We start from the raw sequence: 23,450 nt of genomic DNA, 5'->3' as shown, positions 1-23,450 counted from the left end.
CTGTTTCTTTCTTAGTTTTGAATTGCATAAATGTATATATTACCTGGTGGGGAATTAATTCAAAGAATAAACACCAATCGTAGTACCAACTTTACATAGTGCTAATGAGAATATGCATGGAGCCATTCAGTTGTGGGACAGAGCAGTGCTAGCAGGTTAGCATGGCTGGAAAATACTCAGAAAAAACTAACTGAGAAAATAAAGATTAAAATAAAACTCACAAGGAAGAATGTAAGCATTATATGTGTATGTATATATATATAAAAAGATAAACATAAAACAGATGATTGAAATTACTTTTAACGTTACAGTAATCATCACAAAATGTCATGATTTCTAGATTCCTCCCCCATTATGGCAATTCTAATAGAATAACTGTATTTGATACAGAATGCTGACCTTTAAATGACTGACAGCTGAATATAGATAATATGATTCCAAAAACTCCTTAAGTTGTTCAAGTAAGTGTGATGTTACCAGCAGGAGCTAAAACAAAATGCTTTGTGTGGCTTTAAAAAAGAGACTAACCACGAAGTGATTAGAATTCTCTCTTAAAAACAACAGATAATAAAAAATTGATTTTTATTTTTCAGTTTTCTTTTACTATGAAGACAAGTTCTCTAAAAGAGCACATATCTATAACAACATACAAATCATCTGGAAGTCTTTTAATACATGAGTATTTTTATATATGTGTATATATATACATGTACATATATGCATATGCATGCATATGTACACACACACACGTTCATTGTGTTTGATGTTTTCCAGCTTTTAAATAGCAGTGCAGTCTCAGCCTAGAGGGAGGACATGTAATATTTAATATTTTAGCCAAACGTAATTACTAGGAAATGTCCTCATGCTAAACTGGCATCAGTCAGTACAACACTGTAATCATGTGTATGAAATCATAGGTAGAAAATGCTAAAGCAGTGAAAAAAATCTCCTCCTTAAGCATTTTATTATCTGAAGGCCTAAGTGGACATAAAGAGATGCAGGGTAATAGGATAAAGCATCATTATCGTGTTATTATATTCAGGCTTGAGTGACACTGGAAAAGCTGAATTTGTCTGATAAGAAATGCATATTATTAAATTTGATATGTTTTAAAATAATTACCATATTATCCATCATATAGCATTTAATTTTTTATTTCATGAAATGAAAAAAAAACAGTCTATTACAGAATGACCCATACAAATAAAAAATCCCTCCCTCTAGTGTGATTATGACAGAAACAAAAATCCAGGTATGTGATCCAGATGGAAGCCATTGCAATGAAGTTTACATTTTGGATGACAGTATGTATGAGATACATTTTCCTTTCACCATATAACCTTGATAAATCCTCAGCACAGCCATATACAGTGCACCTGGGCAAAAAATGTGTGGTATCATGAAAACTACATAAGTTGTTTCTATCTCAGCCTCTGTGGAGCTGGTCTGTGCTAGTACTCAACCCTAGATACATATGAATAACTTCAAATTAGGAATTGGTGAATTAGTTTGTATTGCGTCTTCTTGGTCTGTGCCAGATGAACATGAGATATATAAACTGTAATTTTATATCAGACTTGGTACTTGAATTAAAATGAGAAGTACTGATAACGTATGATGATTTATTTCTTACTTATACTTCAAAAACCTGTTTGATCCCATCAGTGTCTTAAATGGATGAGCATCTTCCCATAACTTATACATCTGGTGTATTAACTTTAAGTGAGTGTTGCAGTACTCTTCTATCTTAATCCAGGAAATTCATTATCCAATATCTGTTTTAGAAGGCAGCTTGCAATATCACTGGTGACAACTAGTTTCCATAGTTTCCACTGGAGTAATATATTCTATTTTCTACATCAGCACTCACTGCTGAATAGCAAACAAGTCAAATCATGGAGCTATACAATATCCAAAGAAGAGGAACTACAAAGTTTTGCAGATAATTAAGCTACTGTATCAGATTTTAGCAATGAAAGACAAAACCATTGTCATTACGGAAGAAAAAAGAATCAAACCGTTCCCACAGGTTACTGTGAAAATCAGGTTCTAGCACTGGATTTACTTTTGTCCTAGTTATACTAGCCTACAGGCTCAAATCATTGACTTTATATTTAGATAGCAAGCTATTTGTTGAATTTTATACAGAAAACATCACTCATTTCTTCTGTTTTACTTTTACACCCCAAAGTTTTCCTGTGAAGCAGGATTATGACCATTAAATGCTATAGAACAACTCCATTCCATATTAACAAAAACACAAAATATTTGGCAGTACAGAGGATCAATAAACACATTTATATATTAATTGTCAGAGTAGAAATATTTGCAGTTAGAATACATATCACTTGGGGAATGAAAAAACAAATCCAAGGATTTTATTCCCAGGAAACAAATTACATAATCCAGTGCTGAATATTTTTATTGGCTGATTTTTAAATTTAAATGCATTCATTAAGCATGTGAGTTCGTTTATGCTTTCTTAGCTTTTGTATGCCTTGGGACAGAATTGCTCAAGTATGCCACTGCAATATAATTAAAAGCTTTAAAAAGTAAAAGGTGAAAGTAAGTTGCTATTTAAAATCTTGTCTTTAACTGTAAACAGACATGCTTGTCTGTGCAAATGTTTCTCTGACTGTCAGTTGTTCATGCCAAATACCACTTTCAAAAAATTCTTATGCTTGTAACATGACTCATCAACATTTATGCATTTTGAAATGGCCCTTTGAACTGAAAAAAAAAGCTTCAGAGAGACTTTTTCTTCCATTGTTATAGTTTAGGTAACCAGAAAAGAAATCCTGCAGTAAATCAGAAAGTTTGATACTTTGTTGACTTATGACTGTGTATAAAAACAGTTAGGAAAAGAAAATATGTACCGTGTTGAAAAATGCAAATTAATTTTCAGAGCAATAAACACTAGTTCCTTGCAAAATCTGTTTGTGAATATGAGTACAAATACAGGCACACACAATTGCACACAGAACTAGTTATTTACAACTCTGTGCAAATACAGGTTTTTGTATTTCCAATCTTTTGTGGCTGCACAACCATATGCTTTGAAAACATGGCTGTAAATGTGTCCTTTCTCAACAAATACAATACAATACAATACAATGTGGAAATAAACCCTAGCTAGTCTTACCTGGCATGTTCTACTGTGATGATCTGAAACTTGCATGGCAAGAAAAACTCAGACCTAAAAGAAACAGAATTACATGAAGATTAAATTACATTCTAAAGGAGGTGGGTGTGATGCTGTGAATAAGAATTAATTTACATTTTCAGGAGAGTGTGATGACAGTTGAACAGATTCTTTTTCAAAATTACTTCAGCCCACATTCTGGGAGTGTTTAATTCAGCATAAGAAATGAGTCACTCAGCTGCAGAATTTTGTACGGGTTACTAGTGCGACCCTGAAACTTGTTTTTCAGCTGCCAAATAATTTATAACATAGGGTTTCCTTTCACAGAATCACAGAGTTGTTGAGGTTGGAAGGGACCTCCAGAAGCCGTCTGGTCTAACCTCCCTGCTCAAGCAGGGCCACATCAAGCCAGTTGCCCAGGACCATGTCCAGATGGCTTTTGAATATCTTCAAGGATGGAGACTCCACAACATCTCTGGGCAACCTGTGCCAGTGCTCAGTCATCCTCACAGGAAAAAATGTTTTTGAGTGTTCAGATAGAATTTCATGTGTTTTAATTTGCACCCATTTCCTCTTGTCCTGTCAGTTGGCACTACTGAGAAGAGTCTGGCTCCCTCTTCTTCATTGCCTCCCCTCAGATATTTATGAACATTGATAAGATAACTCTGAGCAACCTTTTCTCCACACTGAACAGCCCCAACTCTCATAGACTCACCTCATTCCTGTCCCTTAACCATCTTAGTGGCCCTAAGATGGACTCACTCCAGTAACTCCATATCTTTCTTCTACTTGGGAGCCCAGCATCGGACACAGTACTCCAGGTGTGGCCTCACCAGTGCTGAGTAGTCAGGAATAATGACCTCCTTTGACCTGCTGGCAGTGCTTTTCCTAATGCAGCCCAAGATACCACTGCCCTAAGGGCACATTGCTAGCACCTGGCCAACTTGCTGTTCACCAGAACCCCAAGGCCCTTTTCTGCAAAACTTCAGAAAATTGCTTTCAGGACAGTGAGCCACCAGCATGTACTGGTGCCTGGGGTTATTCCTCCCCAGGTGCAGGACTTTGCACTTCTTATTTAACTTCATGAGATTCAGCTTTGACCATTTTGCCAGCATATTGAGGTCCCTCTGGATGGTGGCACAACCCTCTGGAGTATCAACCACTCCTCCCAGTTTTGTAGCAACTGCAAACTTGCTGAGGGAGTACTCTGTCCCATCATGCAGGTCATAAACAGAGATGTTGAACAGTATTGGACCCAGCACCAACCCCTGGAGTACATCCCTAGTGACTGCCCTCCAGCTGGACTTTGAGCCACTGATCACAACATCCAGACAGTTTTCAGTCGACCTTTTTGTCATCTAATCTAACCTGTACTTTAGTCAGGTTGTCTAAGTTGATGTTATGGGAGATTGTGACAAAGAGTTTAATAAGGTCAAGGTAATCAATGTCCGCAGTTCTTCCCTCATCCAGCAAGCCATTCTTTTCATTGTAGAAGGCAATGACATTGGCCAAATGTGATTTCCACTTTGTAAGTCCATGCTAAGAACTCCCAGTCTTGTACTTCATGTGTTAGGAAACGCTTTCCAGGGGTATTTTCTTCAACACGTTCCCAGGGACTGAGTTGAGGCTGAGCAGCCTGTAGTTCTCCAGAACTTTCTTCTTGCCCTTTTTGAAAATAGGAGTGATATCAGCTCTCTTCTAGACTTCTAGAACCTCTGCCAATAGCCATTACTGTTCAAGGATATTTCAGAGTGGCCTCATGATGCCATCAGCCAGCTCCCTCAGCACTCATGGGTGCAGCTTATCAGGCCCATTGGACTTCTGTATGTTGAGTTTAAGTGCTCCCTAACCTTGTCCTCCTCCACTGCGGGAGAGTCTTCCTTGTTCCAGCCTTGTCCTGTGGTCTCAGGGGCCTGGGTTTCCTAATGCAGGTGAGACACCTATTCATGCTTTAAGAAAGTGCCTATTCACAGTATAGAATATGGTTTACAGAATCACAGAATCATTCAGGTTGGAAAAGACCCTTGGGATCATCAAGTCTGACCATCAGCCCTACTCTACAAAGTTCTCCCCTACACCATATCCCCCAACATCACATCCAAATGACCCTTAAACACATCCAGGGATGGGGACTCCACCACCTCCTGGGCAGCCTATTCCACTGTCTGACCACTCTTTCTGTGAAAAATTTTTTCCTAATGTCCAGTCTAAGCCTCCCCTGTTGCAGTTTAAAGCCGTTCCCCATTGTTCTGTCACTAATCACCTGTGAGAAGAGACCAGCACCAACCTCTCTACAATGTCCTTTCAGGTAGTTGTAGAGAGTGATGAGGTCTCCCCTCAGCCTTCTCTTCCTCAAACTAAACAGTTCCAGCTCCTTCAATCTCTCCTCATAAGATTTATTCTCCAGGCCCTTCACCAGCTTCGTTGCCCTCCTCTGCACTCGCTCCAGCACCTCGATATCTCTCTCGTATTGAGGTGCCCAAAACTGGACACAATACTCCAGGTGTGGCCTCACCAGTGCAGAGTAAGTAATTTAGATGCTACTCTCAGTATTTCCCTGACCTCACATGTGAGTGAGCAGTTCCCTCTCCAGCAGAAATTTGTGAGATATGTCAAGAACTGGGAACTGCAGAAGGATGGACAGTTGGATGGTGCACAGATACTCAGAGCATCAAGAAGGAATATGATGGGAAAGGCTTCTGTGTCCTTCTGATCTCTTTTAGTTATGGAAGTGTGTTTACTTAATGGATTACTTTAAATAATAAATGTACTATAGATGGAAAAGGACTGATCCTGACTACAAAGTTAACAGCAGACAGTCCCAGACTGAGGAGCCAAGATAGTATATGATACCTAACAATAATATCCAGTGGATATATCAACACTAATTCTGTGACTTTTCATAGTCACATCCTTTTTCTTTACTTCAAACAATGGCATATTCTGTTTGTTTGAAGACTTTGCTCATCCATTAAGACAAATCTTTGTTAATTGTCAAGTAAGTACCCATGGAAAGTAATAAATCATGGAAAAATTACTCTTGAATCAGGTAGTTGGTTTGTCTTGATCAAAGCACTAGCTTTTTTTCTAGAAACCTGACAAAAATAGAGCAGATTCAAACTAAATGATTATGGTTTCCATGTCTAGCCTTTCTTCCAAGCTCAATGTAGTTACAAGTGCTGGTCTTAAACAGTCATGGAGTACTTTTCCACAATGATGGCTCTGTTCCCAGCCAAAATCTTATTCCTATTTTTGACCCTTGAAAATATAAGTTCATCTACTGATATATTTCTAAAAATTATTTTCTGCTTACAAATACTCATCAGTGCTTGAGAACCTGTTGTCTTGGGTGGGTTTGCTTGGGTTTTTTTGTGATCTGTGGAAATTCTGTTTTACAAATCTTCAAACATGTGGCCCTGATGGGAAAAAAGGGGATTAGTGGGAGTTAGTTAGGAAGAAACAAGTGTTTTTCCAAAAGCAGAAAACAAAATTATAGTTACATAACAGTTGAATCTAGTAAAGTAAGGAAAATGAAAGATCCTCTCTTCTAAGACCTAACAAATTTAGGAAATCTTAGCCACCAAAACTTTTGTGGATTTGAATCAGGATAGATTCTTGTTTCTCTGCTGAATTTCTCTGATACTGTGATCTCTTGCAAAATGAGAAGCAGAAAATCCAGTAAGGTGAGGATATTAAAAAAAAAAATAATAGAAAGAATGAAAGTGAGTTTTTCTAGTGCACTCCTGGAACAACGTGAAGGATTATCTGGTTGGAAGCTCTCAAATGAATAGTTTTTCCTAACTGTGAATTATGTTTGGAGAAATAGAAAATTCAGAAATTACAAGATGCAAAGAGACCCAATAGGATATGAAAGAGATATTCTAATAAGTCAAGCTTAAGTCTTTAACCAGTCCCTGAGCTTCCCTCAGATATTCTGGTTTAAAAAAAAACAAAGGGAAAAAAGGCAACGTTTTCAAATACTGTGTGGCTGTATAAAACTGAGTTAACGATGAATTGCATTGCATTCTGTAGCACAAACAGCCTTTTTGTTTCATTTTGGATATTCTAAGTTGGTGCTCGGAAATGGCCCTAGAGAGGTGAAGGAAAGATTACTTTGCCAATAGGACAAAACCTGGAGAAATTTGAAGTGTTCCTGGTAGTGTTTGTAAACCTGGTAGTGTTTGTAAAGCTACTGGATAGGTTTCTATGGTGTGTCTTTAATTTATTTATACGTAGGTTTGTGCTTAAATGTTTAACAAGAACTGATATATTTACAAATAGTCTCTGAGATGCTTAATCTCTGCCTATCTGAACTGAACTCAAAGGCAATCGATGAGGTAAAATTTCCACTTAAAAGAAGACAACCTGGTCTGCTCCCCAGACAGTTGCAGAAACATGGTATTTGTAAGGCTCTGCTTATATTAAGAAAGGCTTGTTTGGAGGTTTCCCTGTATTGAAAAAAACTATGGGATAGGCTCGGTAAGAGAGGAGAACTAATTTATTGGTCAGTAATATGCATTGTAATATTTCAGAAAGATTCTTCTAACAGCTCTCTCCTCCTACTCTTGCTTCAAAACCCTTTTCATAAGGATACAGATGATAGTCCTTACCAGTTCAGAGTCAATATGTACTCAAGAGCACAAATGACATTCAAGGGGAGCAGTTTATTACAGTAGAGTCCAGCGTCTCCAGAGAACAGGTAGAACCACTTGAAAGTAAATAAATTAATTATAGGTTTGTTTTTGGTTTTCTTCTGTTCTTTATACAGAAGGAAGTGTAGGATTGGGATGGGCTTGCTTTTGGGGTTTTTGAGACTGATGAATCCTGGGACACAGATGCCATGCACATGATGATAGTGGTTGTCCAGAGAGCATTTTTGGGAAGTTAGTTGCAAACTCTTCCTTTAGCACGGACAAGGAAATGGATGCTCAAAGGAAAGAGTTCAGGCAAGAAGAGATGTCTGATATCTGTCTTCTCATTTTCATCATGTGCAGAAAAATAAAGCTAATGGTTTAGCTGCTGGTGAACAGGCCTACAGGAGCAAACCTTAGAGCAGTTAAAATTTTCCAGTTTGTTTACCCTGAAATCACCAAGTTGAATGATGAAGAAATCTGGGGTTTTAACAGCAACATCAGGTATGATAATTCTCAGAATGCCTCAGTGAGGCTCTGGGATGACAGCAGGAAAGCCTGGACTTCAAAAGTGCAGGTTAAGACAGAAATTTTCAACCCGTTATTTATAGGATGTTTTAGGAATCCAGGAGTCATGAGACTTTTACCCAATCCACTTAGCCTGGGCAGTGGTGAGTGTAAATAACAGTGCAGGTTAGTCAGGCCTGCCTGGGAGAGAGCTGGAATGGAGAATTTAATCTCATAAACCCCAGGGCTGGAAGGCTTAAATTCAATAAAATAATCTATCTTTGCTGCTAAGTAGGATTAGTTGCAGCCACCAGAAGCTGAGAGTACTCAGCACCTTGAAGTGTGATGAAGTCATATGTGTTTGCCTTGGCTTGCTATGATGAATTTTAATGCATAATGAGACATTGATATCCAGTACTTATACAGATTTGGCATTAAAACGAATGGCAAACATTGACAATTAAATTAAATATATTTCAGTTTTAATTAAAGATATTACAGTTTTAATTAAATATTTTTCACTTAAAAAATTGATCATTTGAATTATGAAAAAAAAAGAAATAAACTATTCTCAGTTAATTCCATCTATAGCAGTCTTTCCTTTGACAAAACAACAGTGATGAAGTTACTGTTATTTCTTTAGCGTCCACTCACATTTTCTATGATGAGGTGAATAATTATATTGAAAGATGAGGTATTTAGTAGTCCTAAACTTGACACATTTAATTAAATTTAGGACATTTTACTTGAATTGACTGGAAAAGCAGAAGGAATGTCTAGCACAGATTTCCATGCTTCTAAAATCAATAATGCAGAACTGGGTTAATTATGGTTGAATAATAGCTTGGAACTAATGAGTTCACAATCACCTGTATTCATTTTCAAATACTTACACTGTAAGTCTATATAATTTTTTAGTTGAAAAACATGTAATGTAAGGTGACAGCTATTTATCCCATTGATATTAAGATAGCTCACCACAGGTTTTCTAGCAACATAGAAGACAGATGAGGAACCAATAGTCAGTGCATCATTCAGCTAATAATTTTGTGTTCACAGCTGAGGCTTATTAGCACTAGCTATTATTTTTAGATAAAAATGAAGTTATATTTTTAGTTATATGACTAAAACCCCTGTATCTCCATGACTTGCCACCTGGCCTAGCTTTTTGTCACAGGAAAGCACTGATATCAGTGGGATTTTTTTCTTAGTCAAGAATTTAGGGCTGATTTCAAACCCCAATGTGATGCTAGAGCAAAATCAGGGGTGGGATTTGTGACCATCAGGTGTTATCCTAACAGCTAGCACAGCTGTGGGTGCCTGGCTGGGATGTGTTTGTGGGTTTTGTATGTGTGGGGTAACTGTCCTGAGATCCTGAGCACAGGTGGAGTCAGTGGCTCTCACACATGGGCTCTGAATTGATGTATCGCCGTTGTGCTGAATGGGAAATCTGCTTGGCAAATTCAACTTACATGGCACTTGGCTAACAGCTGCTGGGATCCTCTTTCCAGCTGGAATTAGTCAGTCCAGTTTTAAGGTGGCACTGAGCTCAGCAAGGTACTTCAGTACATATGAGTTGTGCTCACTCATATGTTAAAACACCTCAATCTGACCTTTATTTCTAGGATTAAAAAAAAATAATATTCTCTCTCTTGAGTCTCATTTCCTAATTGTTCAACCATATTTTCACTATCCCAGACTGCAAATTTAAGAAAGGAGATTTATGGCCAGGATAATGTTAGCCAAATTACTAATTAATAATATTCCCTTAGGAGCCAGTCTACAATATATGCTGTATTTTAAATACCTATACTTGTTTTCATACAAAGTTAATAAACAATTACAGAACCTTTTTGCTTTAGCTATTTAGGAAAGACTGAAGAATTAGTTCTAATATAAAAGAGTGATTAACATTTGGCTTGGAAAAAGTTCTGTGAACATTCCCAGTTCTCACACGTGCATTATCTGCTCTAACATAAGAAAAAGAAAGCAATATTTCATCTCTGTGAATAACAAAGAAAATAACTTAATAATTCCTTTTTTGCAAATTTCTGACTCATAGCACAGAATTAAATTTAATAAGGTTTTTCTTTGATAAAGGGCCAGATTAATAGCTTCAAAAAGACCTAGACATTTTGACACGATTCAGTGATGGGCAGTCACAATAAGCAGGGAGGACCACCATATATGCATTTATATACCATTCTTTAAATATTATCAAAAATTAAAACAAATTTTAAAAAATATTTGCAAGTGCAGAACTGTATGCATTGCCATAGTTAAGAAAATAGGTAGGGTCACTTTTAAAATTCTTTTAAAATATTTTAAATTTAGATTAAAGATTAAAATTTTAAAATACTTTGATATGTCTATAACAGTATAACAATGTGAAATGGAAAGAAACTGAACATATGTTTTCCAAGCTCATTTTACCTCCTTCCACTCTTTTCCCCTTTCAGTGTCATGTATAAATGCTGATTGTGTTGCTTGGAAATGATGGAAAAGTATTGAATGCTCTTTGTTTCTTTTATTACAGGAAATATGTTCAGATATTAGGAAGTTGGAGTTTAATCTTCTATGATAAGATTATCATTATGAAACTCTTTAAAAGTTTAGTATTCTGTCATGTTGTGTTTCTATAAAAATAAACCAGTTTATAAGAAAATACACCAGTGGGCTTGTGAGTCAGAAATTAAGTTGAAGAAGTTATATACTAATGAATCTAGTATTATGTAGGGAATATGATAGCTAAGTCTGGCTTTTTGTATCCCATTTGCATCTCTCCAGTATACCCGAGGTTTTCCTCTTGATAATACAATTTGTTCCTGTGTCCAGTGCATATCATCAAGATTACCTGATGCTGGAATATACCATATTTGGAGAGACATATGCGGAAGCTGGGATGAAATACAGAAGCTCGTATACTAAATGGAATATCTAGCTATAAATGCATCTGTTTAAAAGCTGTTTTTCCAATTCTGGGTCCTGTTTATAAATAGATTTTTTTACCTGTAAGTTTTCTGGCACCATTCCACATGACAGCCTATCTCTCTCCCTCTACTACACTCCACTCCTTGGGTTAATAGTTGTGCTTGATCTGGATCTTCAGTTGCTTCTGTTCAGTTATTCTCAGTGAGAGAGTCCTTCAGCTGTGGAGCTTATTTCACTTTTCCCCTTGAGCCTAGGCTGTTCGTATTTGATCTAAAGCTGGTCTTCTTGTGCAGTCACCTGGGAAGGGATGGGTTAGATGCACCAGCCATGAAGCAATGTAAAAAACCTAAAAGATTTTGAGAGGCAGAACTTTTTACTACCTGGTAATAAGCAGGAATTGTCTGATACTCAGTTAAAAAAAAAAAAAAAAAAGTGGTAATTGTGTTAAAGTACTTGAAACCTTCTTTAATGCATGCTGCAGAGCAGAAAAGGAGACATTATAAATAGCAATGCCATATCTCCTGGTAGATAATCTTATTTACAAGGATTTATGCAATAACAAAATAAAATATATTCAAATTAAATAATAACAAATATAGAACTGATAACATTTTTATCAGGTTATATTAAATTGTTGACCTTGAAACTCTGACAATATTTTCACCTATACCTGGCTGCATTAATTATAACACTTGCTCAGTTTTATACACTTCATTCCTAGTCTTTCATATACCATGTACTTTAAAAAGAGTGGAGAGACACTTCGGAATGAGTATATCTGTACTTGGTACATGGTCTAAGCTTTTCTTTGTAAATTATTTTCTACTTCCTGTTACTGCTTATCATTTCCTTAATCATTTTTCCTTTTGTCTTAAATCTTATTTTGAAAAGACAAAACCTACATCTTATACCTGATGCATACCTGCCCGATGAAATTATTAAATCAGCTTTTTTAAATTTAGATATTTGAGAAAGTACTTTTTGCTAATTTATTTGGCTTGTTGTTTGTTTTGTTTTTCCAGTGGCATGATTCAACTTTTCTTATTTGGTATGTTTCTTTCCTTTCAGTATATTTTTGCTTATTTATTTCTATATTTGCACTCTTTCTCACTGGAAGTTTGGCGTAAACTTCAGAAAGTTGAGTCTAAATTATTTTAATATTTTTAGTTTCTGTGACAGTTCAGATGATGACCCTGAGATTCAATGTCATCTCCTCACTGTCTTTTCCTCGTGCTTATTGAATTTAATGCGGAGAGTGGTACTCCTTGCATACCTGCTTGTTCTCCTGTGATTGTCCTCTGTATCATTACACTAGCTATCCACAATTCTCTCAATACTGAAACTAATTTAGATTATAACAGTTTGAACCAAGGAGATTTGAAATATCTTTGGTTCCAGCAGTGAAAATTGGTCTTGTATTTTTACGGTGCTATTACAGATCATCTTCCCAGCATGTTTTGTTTTAATTTTTTCCTTAGTATGCAAAAAAGTCTTGGCTCTGGGGAAGATGTTCTATGCTGTTTAGTTTGGGTTAGTCAGATTTCTGTGTAGAAGCAACGCATGAGAAATACAGATAAGGTGTTTTCTGCCTTGACTTCTGACTAGGGAGAATGCCAAGGCACTGATGGCCCCCCAAAGCCAAGTGCTGATGGCAGCCTGAGGTTTCTGGAAGGAGTTTCCATGCCCACTGCTATGACCAACAAAGGAAGGAAAGTCTTCATCTTTTTTCTCAGTTTCAGTCCAGCTTTGCCCCAATCTGTGCCACTAGTTTCTTCTCCTCCAAGCAGCTGTGCCAAGCAGCAATGCTGCTGGTGCTGGTGCTGGTGCAGTGCCATCAGGAGAGGAGACAATGCTGCTCTGGTCAGAGTATCAGTGATATGGGTGGTCTTGTTTATTCTGATCCTACAAAAACCTACCTAGACACAGGCTATGGCTAAACTGGATGATCAAAGAGAGATTCAGGGTTTCTGAAGGAATCCATGTACAGGATCTAGTCAAGAACCTGGGTTAGTCTGGAGAAATCTTTATTCTGGAAAAACAGAAGACCAAACACATGGGTCATACTACCATCCCCACAGCTCCTCTGTCGAGACACAGTGCCGCTGTGATGAATCACCCATCTGCCAACTCCCCCTCCCAGGATGTTACAGCTGGGTCTGTGGTGACTGAATTTAGTATATTCTCTATCTCTCTCCTGACTTGGAATCAGACCACAGTTATTAATAGATTTCAGTATATGTTAGTAGCATTATTAAGAACACTCCTGCTCTGCATTTGTAATAGACTTAGTGCTTGCCAAGACAGTCCTTACTCCAAGGACAGCTCACATTATCTTAAACATATATTGCAATAACTCGAAAAAATACTAATGTTGCTTTAAAACCTAATTCCTGTGTCATGTATCAAGTTCAGTCCCAATGTACTATGTGTGATCAACTTGTACAGATTATCACCTAAAGGGATTTTTAAAAATTCTAAAATTATTCAGAAGCCATAAAAGAAAGGTCACTCAGCAAACCCATAGTAAGATATTTTCTTGCCCAGACTTCTCATCCTTCATTGCTCTTTCCAGTCTCCTCGGGTTGAGCAACATCTTTTGTTTAATGTGCCACGTGGGACCGAGAGAGCATAGCTGTAGCCGGGCTGAATGAGACAGGCACGCTAAAGAGTAAACATGTCTGAATTTTGCTGGCTGCTGTTGCCATCACTGTTACCCTTGACAAGGGTGCTGCAAACCTACAGCAGTGGCTAGCAGGAAGCAATATGGGTCCCACTTGGCATGGCTGGGTAAAAAAAAAAAGATGCATAGGTCCTATATATAGATTGTTACTTGTGTTGGCTCTAATGTAGACTGTAGTAGGCAGCTACTCTGGCCTTAAGAGCAATTAGTGATCTCATTAGTAGTGGAGCTCCAGCAAACAGCTGGGGAAGAGCAGTGGCAGTCCTACTCTCCCTGCCTCCTTTGAAGCAACTGGGTTTTCCTGGAGGAAGACCAGCCATATCACATCCCTTCTTTCCTTGGATCCAGTGTAAACATCCAGTGCAAATCCATAATGATTTCTTTAGGTGTACGTGGCCACACCACCCTTCCTGAAGCCTGCTATATGCCCTTTGTTCATACTACTGATTCCCTTATATATCCCCTTCAAGTGACAGCTGTAAATAAGCACAAGTCTCTGGCAGCCAGGATTCACTCAAAATTAAATTCAGGGATAGGGAGCTGTCAGCTAACTGACTTCTGAATCATCATAGCTGTCATTTGGATGAATTACAGACCACAGTATCCATTTGTTTGGGGGCCTGTGAGCAAGAGAGGTGGAACAAATTGGGGCAAACAGCTCAAATTTAATACAGTTTTCTGCAAGTTTTTCAAATGTCATGCACTCATCTTCAGTGTGGTTATTTTGTGTGGCTAACAGCATTTCCATGTAAACTGGAATAATCTGTTGAAATCTCTCTTTAGTATAAAAAAAATATTACATTGATTATACAGTTAGATGAGGCTTATTTTGCTCTGTTCTAGCAACGACTGGAATATCTGGGTTGAAGTTTCATAGCAGTTGCCTATGCAAAATTTACACTCTGGGATTGGCAGCTTCTCTTCAGATGCTGAGGAGCAAGACATCCCCCCTCCCTTCCACACTGCTTGTAGAGTATGGTGCCCCATGCTGATGATGCCAGGCAGATTTAATTGTGCATGCTCAAAGAGAAAAATGACATCCACGCTTGGGTTAGTGCTCTCTGTGGCAAGCTGACAAATCCCCCAGCTGTCAAATAACCTCAAAGGCAAGTGTATGTGGCTCCAGCTTATGTCTGCTTACATTCTGCCCATAGGCATTTATAAGCTGAAACTCATGTTGGCTGCAACACATTCAGACTGCTACTGAGAGAAATGTATGGTGTATTTTATGTGTTTCAATTGCTAAGGGTGACCCACAAAATTAAAGCGTATTTTTCAGACAAACTATAAGCAGGTAAAGAGCAGTTTTTTGCATATGTGGCAAGTGAAAGGGCATAATGTTTATGACTGTGGATCTGGCTAAGTTGCTGACTGCTTAGAGAAAATTGTTTCTTCCTTGGGCTCAGATGGATTATATTTATATTTTTATGCATTTATTGGGGTTACTGGCTGCCAGAGAACTGCATGTACACAAAATGGCCTGACATAAGTGCCAATATATATGGGCAAATGCAAAGAGGCATGTGTTGCTAATGCAATATTGAAGTCACGGAGAAGGACTTCTGGCAGAAGCTTTGTCACTTGTGGTGCACTGCAGGCTTTCCATCTAAACCTATCATTACCTGGCACCTATGCACTAGTGAAATAATCAGACCAATCTGCAAATGGGCAAAAAGCCATCTTAACAGATGGCCTTGACTGTAGGTAACCAGGAAACCAAGCATATACATTAAACAGGGGTTCAGAGAGCATGGGTCTTATATAGGAACATCAAAACAGCTGTCTGTTTTGAGCTCCTCCATACTCTGTTGAGAACATATGCCATACCCATCAGACACTCACATGGGGTGGGCTAGAGCCAGCTCCCACAATTCTGATAAACTTTGTAGGAATTGCTTGATTGGGCATGGTCTCAGCTACAGATTAACCTCGTGTTTTGCAGTGAATTTTGAATTTGTATTAGAGAGACCAAGAATGAAGTTTGAGGATGCAGTTGCATCCACCTAATTTGCATGCCCAGCTGAGGCACTGTCTCACCCAAATTTTAGGTGATGGAGAGGGCTATCCAACCTACCTGGAACAATTGTCCAAGTTTTCAAAGTAGACAGTGTTAGAGAGAGGCTTTGGATATGTGCAGAGAAAAGTCCAATATGTTTACATTTTGAATGCACTGGACTCTTAGAACAGGATCTTAGAATATAAAGAAATAACAGGAAATGCTAAATATCTCTGTTGTTCATCAAGCTCTTCTGGTACTGAGCAGTGCTATTCTTAATTTTTGTAACAGTCTGATATTAAACCACTCAGCTAGAAAGTGGGAATTCCTGGGTTCTTGGCCTCTTCAATATAATAAACTGCAGATCCTGACCCCGTGAGTTCAGATGAGTGGTTCTCACCATGCTTTGAAGCTGAACCATGGCAAAGCTCACTTTCATGAGGCCACAGAGAACACAAAGAAGCAGCAACTCCAGGAACTCCTCACCACCAGTTATTTTCACAGGTTTTGTGCTTTCCCAGTGCACAAGGGAGCATGTGGACAATGTCCCTTTTAGTGTCCAAAATTAGTATGCATCTAAAAAAAAAAAAAAAAAAAAAAAAGGTCCATATTCACATCACCTAGCTCCACCTAAAATTCACTGGTTCTTCTGTGTCCTATTGGCTGGCTATGGGTTTTCTGAAGCATGTAATTAATGGAAATTTTAGGCTAATTGCAATTTAAACTGCCTGAAAATAGCCCCAAGGCATGACATCAGGATTTAGGGGAGATACTCTAGCTTCAGTGAATCTGTGCAAATACATGGAGCCCTGGAGCTCTTTTACTCATACTGGGAGCTGGGCAGGATGCAGAAGTGCCACATGAGTCCAGATACATCTCCTGTTCCTGTTCTGCTACCTGTGCGTTGGGAAGAGAGGATCGCAGGATGGAGCGTATATATGTCTGTGAATGTAGTGCTCTCTATTGGCAACCCAGAGCTTCAGAGAATATTACATGCCTGAGAAAGAGTGTTTCATATTTCAGGCAATGCAGACTGAGATTTCCAGGACCACAGGATCTCTGCATAAGCCAGCTGTAAATTTGAGTTATTGATGCCTCAGGACATTTGGGAAGCACTTTTAAGAGTTATAGAGAAACTAACCAGAAGAAAAGCATTTATTTTTGTGCTGGTTTTCGCTCAGTTAAAATCAAGGAATTTGATGACTTAAATACAAGGTGTTAATATGTAGTTGTTTGTCTGTAGAATTAAGATGCCTGTAAATCTGTCCTAGTAGTAGCAACACTACATGGAGGATAGTCAGCTCTTCTCATGATACGTGGCTAGCTTAACTGTGTAAGGAATGTGTGTATACTGTAAAATGTCATCTGTATAAGGGACAGTGAGCTCTATTCATACTTCAAAATTGTCAATTGTGCTTTTAATTTTAGGTTTGACTTGCATAACTCCACATTCTTAAATAGTTTGCATTTAACCTAAATGACTCTCCCCTTAACTATGGAGTTAGAATGAAATTCAACTGTTGCAGATAAGAATAATGATATTTATTAATAGTGAAAATCATTCATACGCATGGAAAGAACTTAAACGTGTGAAGCACATCAGGGCAGGAGATCACAGTCCTTAAGGGATTGATTTATCTTTGACTTCTAGGAGCCTTTGTTATGTTAATGATAGATAGATATTCCCAAAATCCATTGCCTCTGTCTCTGTCTTATCCTTTGATTTCTTTATTAACTCTCCTCCCTTGTCACTACACATTCTTGTTAATTCAGATCAGGTTTTGCTGCTTGCGTCATACTTTGCTATTTTCTACCAAAATGGTTTATTGAGTTCTCTAGCAGCTTACATGCTTTCTCCTCTTTGCCACAGCTCTGCCGCTTGTCCTGGTTTAACCAGGATAGGGTTAAGTTTCCCCAGCAGTGGGGGGGGAGCTCTAGCCGGGTTATTCAGATACCATGTGGACGTCACATCCTGGCGCGTCACATTTCCTGGCGCGGAGCGCGGTGCACTCGTGGTTTTGTACATCGTGCTTCAAACTGCTGTATTTGGTAGCTATTTTGCTCTGTTCATTGCCATCACTATTACTGTTATTGTTATTGTTGTTGTTGGTTGTGTTGCTATTGCATTGTTGTATTAAACCTTTCCTTATTTCAGTCTTGGGGCTTTGTATTTCACTCCCTTTGTAGGGGAGGGGCAGCGGCCGCGTGGTCTCAGACCCCGGCAGGGGCTAAACCACCACAACTTTGGCGCCCAACGTGGGGCTGGAGAAGACTGAAATAAGGACAAAAGGAGAAGGTGTGTTAGAGCAATCTGTTAGGTGTAATTTTTCTGTTTTACTTGTATTGTTTGATAAGAAATGTTTGCAATGCTGGGCAATTTGCTTGCGTGGTGGGGCTGGATTAATCCTCATATCCACTCTATGCTCCTAGTGCTGGTGTTTGTTCTTGGTGGAAAATGTATCAAGGGACTTGTTTTGCTCTACTGGTTACTGTCTGCTTATAATGGGCTCGTTTCGCTGCTTGTGGGGGTGCATCGCTACCTGTTTGCTGCCTGGTCTTTTGTTTGGGGTCTCACCCCCTCTATGGGTGAGCCAGGGGAGGAGATTCTCTCGGTTTTTGAGAGTTTCAGCTATCCCTGGAGCCTCCTGGCCACTGTGTTCGCGGCACAATGCTTTCTAAATGTCTGCCTGATCCTGTTTTGGGCCATGCGGTACTTCTCCAACAATAGCACCACCCGGAAACCTGCCCCGGGGGCAGATAGTTATAAATGGCAAGGTGTGTGGGAGAAGATGGGCAAGTACCTGAGTGAGTGGTCACCCCCAACGTTCTGGGATTTTACTCCGGAACAAGTGCAGAGTCCTGATAAACTGGTGGAGTGTTTGAAAAAGCTGTGCTGCCAATCTGACAAACCCCGGGAGATGCAGCTCGCTGCAATATGCTGGGGGCTTGCCCATGCTTACCGTGTCATCTTTAACACTGTTCACTGCCCTCAAGGGGGCGAAAGAGCTGCAGGGTCTGAAAGTGAGAGTGCTGGTACAGCAGCTGGGCCAGGGGGACAGGCAGCGCCAGTACCGGTCACCTCCACCAGCACAGCAGCTGGGCCAGAGGGACAAGCAGTACCAGTATCAGTTGCCCCGATATGGAAAACCAAATATACCAAAAAATCCCCTCGCGGTGCACAGGGTGATAATGAACCAGGCCCATCACGAGAGCAGGAGGAAGAGCCGGAGGTAACCATCCGATCTCTATCCCTCAGTGAGTTGCGAGATATGCGGAAGCATTACAGCCACATTGCAGGCGAGCAAATTTGCACCTGGTTGCTCCGGTGCTGGGATACTGGAGCTGCTGGTTTGGAATTGGAGGGGAGAGAGGCCAAGCAGGTGGGACATTTAGCCAAGCAGGTTGGTATTGACAAGGCAATAGGGAAACAGGCTCAAACCCTCAGCCTTTGGAGGCGACTCCTGCTCGCTGTGAGGGTGAGGTACCCCTACAAGGATGATGCTCTATGTCGGTTAGGCAAGTGGACCGACATGGAGAAAGGCATCCAAAACCTCAGGGAAATGGCTGTGTTTGATATGATCTATGGTGATCTGAATGATGAGCAGTCACCATTGGATCTGGATCTGGTCCCTTGCACACAGCTGATGTGGCGGAAGTTCCTGCAAAGTGGACCAGAGGGACATTCCAAAGCATTAGCAGCAGCATCCTGGTGGCGAGACAATCAGACAGTGGATGAAGTGACTATGCAGCTCCGGCACTATGAGGGGAGTCTCCCTTCCTCCCAACATGCCTGGGTTTCAGCCATAGAGGAACTGTCTCAGAGGCTCCAAAAAATGGAACAGGACATGTCCTATGTTTCACCTGCACGGGCCGATGTCTCAGCTATTAGAAGCAGGCGTTTCCCCACCCAAGAGAAGGGCGGTAGAAGGTACACACCACGGGGCACCCTGTGGTTCTTCCTCCGCGACAATGGGGAGAACATGAGAAGGTGGCATGGACAGCCCACTTCCGCCCTAGCTGCACGAGTACAGCAACTGAAAGGGAAGACCACCATGAAAGGGGAGTCTTCCAAGAGAGATGCAGCTCCAGTGTCTAGTCAGAAATCCCCCAGACAGAATAGAATGGCCAGCAGTTTGCTTGACCCTCTTGAGGGGACCAGTAAGTCATTCTTGCAGGAGTCACTCTTAGATCAAGTGAGTGATGGTGAGCAGGATTAGAGGGGCCCTGCCTCCAGCCAGGTGGAGGAAAGGGATAATCGGATTTACTGGAAGGTGTGGATCCGATGGCCTGGCACATCAGAACCACAAGAATACAAGGCCTTGGTAGACACTGGCGCACAGTGCACTCTGATGCCATCAAGCCACAGTGGGGTTGAATCCATCTGCATCTCTGGAGTGACAGGGGGGTCCCAACAGCTGACCCTATTAGAGGCTGAAGTGAGCTTAACTAGGAAGGGCTGGCATAAGCACCCCATTGTGACTGGCCCAGATGCCCCGTGCATCCTAGGTATAGACTACCTCAGGAGAGGGTACTTTAAAGACCCAAAAGGGTACCGGTGGGCCTTTGGTATAGCTGCCCTGGAGGAGGTTGAGCAATTGTCCACTTTACCCGGCCTCTCAGAGGACCCCTCGGTGGTGGGGTTGCTTAAGGTCGAAGAGCAGCAAGTGCCAATTGCTACCAGGACGGTGCACCGGCGGCAGTACCATACTAACCGAGATTCTCTAGTCCCCATCCATCAGCTGATCCGTCGACTAGAAAGCCAGGAGGTGATCAGCAAGACTCACTCACCTTTCAACAGCCCTATATGGCCAGTGAGAAAACCTAATGGCGAATGGAGACTGACTGTGGACTACCGTGGCCTGAATGAAGTTACGCCAGCGATGAGTGCTGCAGTGCCGGATATGCTAGAGCTCCAGTATGAGCTGGAGTCGAAGGCAGCCAAGTGGTACACCACAACTGACATTGCTAACGCGTTTTTCTCCATTCCAATAGCACCAGAGTGCAGGCCACAGTTTGCATTCACTTGGAGGGGTATCCAGTACACCTGGAATCGATTGCCCCAGGGGTGGAAACACAGCTCCACCATTTGCCATAGACTGGTCCATACTGCACTGGAGAAAGGTGGGGCTCCAGAACACCTGCAGTTCATTGATGATATCATTGTATGGGGGGACACAGCTGAGGAAGTCTTTGAGAAAGGAAAGAAGGTAATTGAAATCCTTCTGAAGGCTGGTTTTGCCATCAAGCGACAGAAGGTTAAGGGGCCTGGAAGGGAGATTCAGTTCCTAGGAATAAAATGGCAAGATGGGCGTCGCCACATCCCAATGGAGGTGATAAACAAGATAACAGCCATGGCCCCACCAACCACCAAAAAAGAGACTCAATCTTTCCTGGGCGCTGTGGGGTTCTGGAGGATGCACATCCCAAACTACAGCCTGATTGAGCCCTCTCTACCACGTAACCCGCAAGAAGAACGATTTTAAATGGGGCCCAGAGCAACAACAAGCCTTTGAATAAATTAAGCAGGAGATTACCCAGGCAGTGGCCCTCGGACCAGTCCGGACAGGGCAGGAGATTAAGAACGTGCTCTACACCGCAGCCGGGGAGAATGGCCCTTCCTGGAGCCTTTGGCAGAGAGCAGATGGGGAATCCCGAGGCCGACCTCTAGGCTTTTGGAGCCGGGGATACAAAGGCTCTGAAGCTAACTATACCCTGACTGAGAAGGAGATACTGGCAGCGTATGAAGGAATTCGAGCTGCCTCAGAAGTGGTCGGCACTGAGACACAGCTCCTCCTGGCACCTCGACTGCCGGTGCTGGGATGGATGTTCAAAGGAAAGGCTCCCTCCACACATCATGCAACAGATGCCACGTGGAGTAAATGGGTTGCGTTGATAACACAACGGGCTCGAATAGGGAACCGCGACCCCCCAGGATTAGTGGAAATGATCATGAACTGGCCAGAGAGCAAAGATGCTGGGATGTCACCAGAACAAGAGGTGAAACGTGCTGAGGAGGCCCCACCATATAACGAGCTGCCAGAAGAAGAAAAACAATATGCCCTGTTCACTGATGGGTCTTGTCGCATTGTGGGAAAACATCGACGATGGAAGGCTGCAGTGTGGCATCCCACACGAGAAACCACTGAAGCTGTTGAGGGACAAGGTGAATCAAGCCAGTTTGCAGAGGTGAAAGCCATCCAATTGGCTTTGGAGATTGCTGAGCGAGAAAAGTGGCCGAGGCTCTATATCTACACTGACTCGTGGGTGATGGCAAGTGCCCTGTGGATGTGGTTGCAGCAATGGAAACAGAACAACTGGCAACGCAAGGGCAAACCCATCTGGGCCGCTGAAGTATGGCAGGACATTGCAGCCCGGGTGGAGAACCTTGTTGTGAAGGTGCGCCATGTGGACGCCCATATACCCAAGAGTCGAGCCACTGATGAACATCAACACAACCAGCAGGCAGACCAAGTTGCTAAGATCGAGGTGGCTCAGGTGGACTTGGACTGGCAGCGTAAAGGTGAACTGTTCATAGCCCGGTGGGCCCATGAGACCTCGGGCCACCAAGGCAGAGATGCAACATATAGGTGGGCTCGAGATCGAGGGGTGGACCTCACCATTGACACCATCGCAGAGATCATCCATGGATGTGAGATATGTGCTGCAATCAAACAAGCCAAACGGGTGAAGCCCCAGCAGAATGAAGATCGATGGATGAAATATAAATATGGAGAGGCCTGGCAGATCGACTACATCACACTGCCACAGACCCGCCGAGGCAAGCGCCACGTGCTCACAATGGTGGAAGCAACCACTGGGTGGCTCGAAACTTATCCAGTGTCCCACGCCACCGCCCGAAATACCATCCTGGGCCTTGAAGAGCAAGTTCTGTGGCGACACGGCACCCCAGAAAGGATTGAGTCGGACAACGGGACTCACTTCCGAAATAACCTCATAGATGCCTGGGCAGAAGAACACGGCATCGAGTGGGTCTACCACATCCCCTACCACGCACCAGCCTCTGGGAAGATCGAGTGCTACAATGGACTGTTAAAAACTACATTGAGAGCAATGGGGGGTGGAACCTTCAAACACTGGGACACACATCTGACAAAGGCCACTTGGTTAGTGAACACAAGAGGATCTGCCAATCGAGCTGGCCCGGCTCAGTCAAAACTTCCACGTGTTGTGGACGGGGATAGAGTCCCTGTGGTGCGCATGAGGGACCTGCTGGGAAAAATGGTCTGGGTTAGTCCTGCGCCGGGCAAAGGCAAACCCATCCACGGGATTGTTTTTGCTCAAGGACCTGGGTGCACCTGGTGGGTGATGCAGAAGGACGGAGAGGTCCGATGCGTGCCACAAGGGGACTTGATTGTGGGTGAAAACACACCGTGAGTTATACTGTGCTTTTGTTAATTTTTCTTTGTCAATGCTCATTGCTAAGTGGCAGCTGGATGTGACGCACATGGTATAGAATAAAGGGGTGGATTATGTCCTGGTTTAACCAGGATAGGGTTAAGTTTCCCCAGCAGTGGGGGGGGAGCTCTAGCCGGGTTATTCAGA

The 23,450-nt window shown here is 41.5% G+C and overlaps 1 protein-coding gene across 5 annotated transcripts in view; it reads left to right on the top strand.

Annotated features, from left to right (window-relative positions):
* KHDRBS2 (KH RNA binding domain containing, signal transduction associated 2) overlaps window positions 1–23,450 on the top strand; it is a 445,746-nt gene that overhangs the window by 261,674 nt on the left and 160,622 nt on the right. The gene's annotated exons all lie outside the window — the stretch shown is intronic.

The sequence above is a fragment of the Strix uralensis genome, chromosome 3, assembly GCF_047716275.1.
Source record: "Strix uralensis isolate ZFMK-TIS-50842 chromosome 3, bStrUra1, whole genome shotgun sequence".
Taxonomy (NCBI): Eukaryota; Metazoa; Chordata; class Aves; order Strigiformes; family Strigidae; genus Strix; species Strix uralensis.
This window is presented reverse-complemented; position numbering and strand designations above follow the sequence as displayed.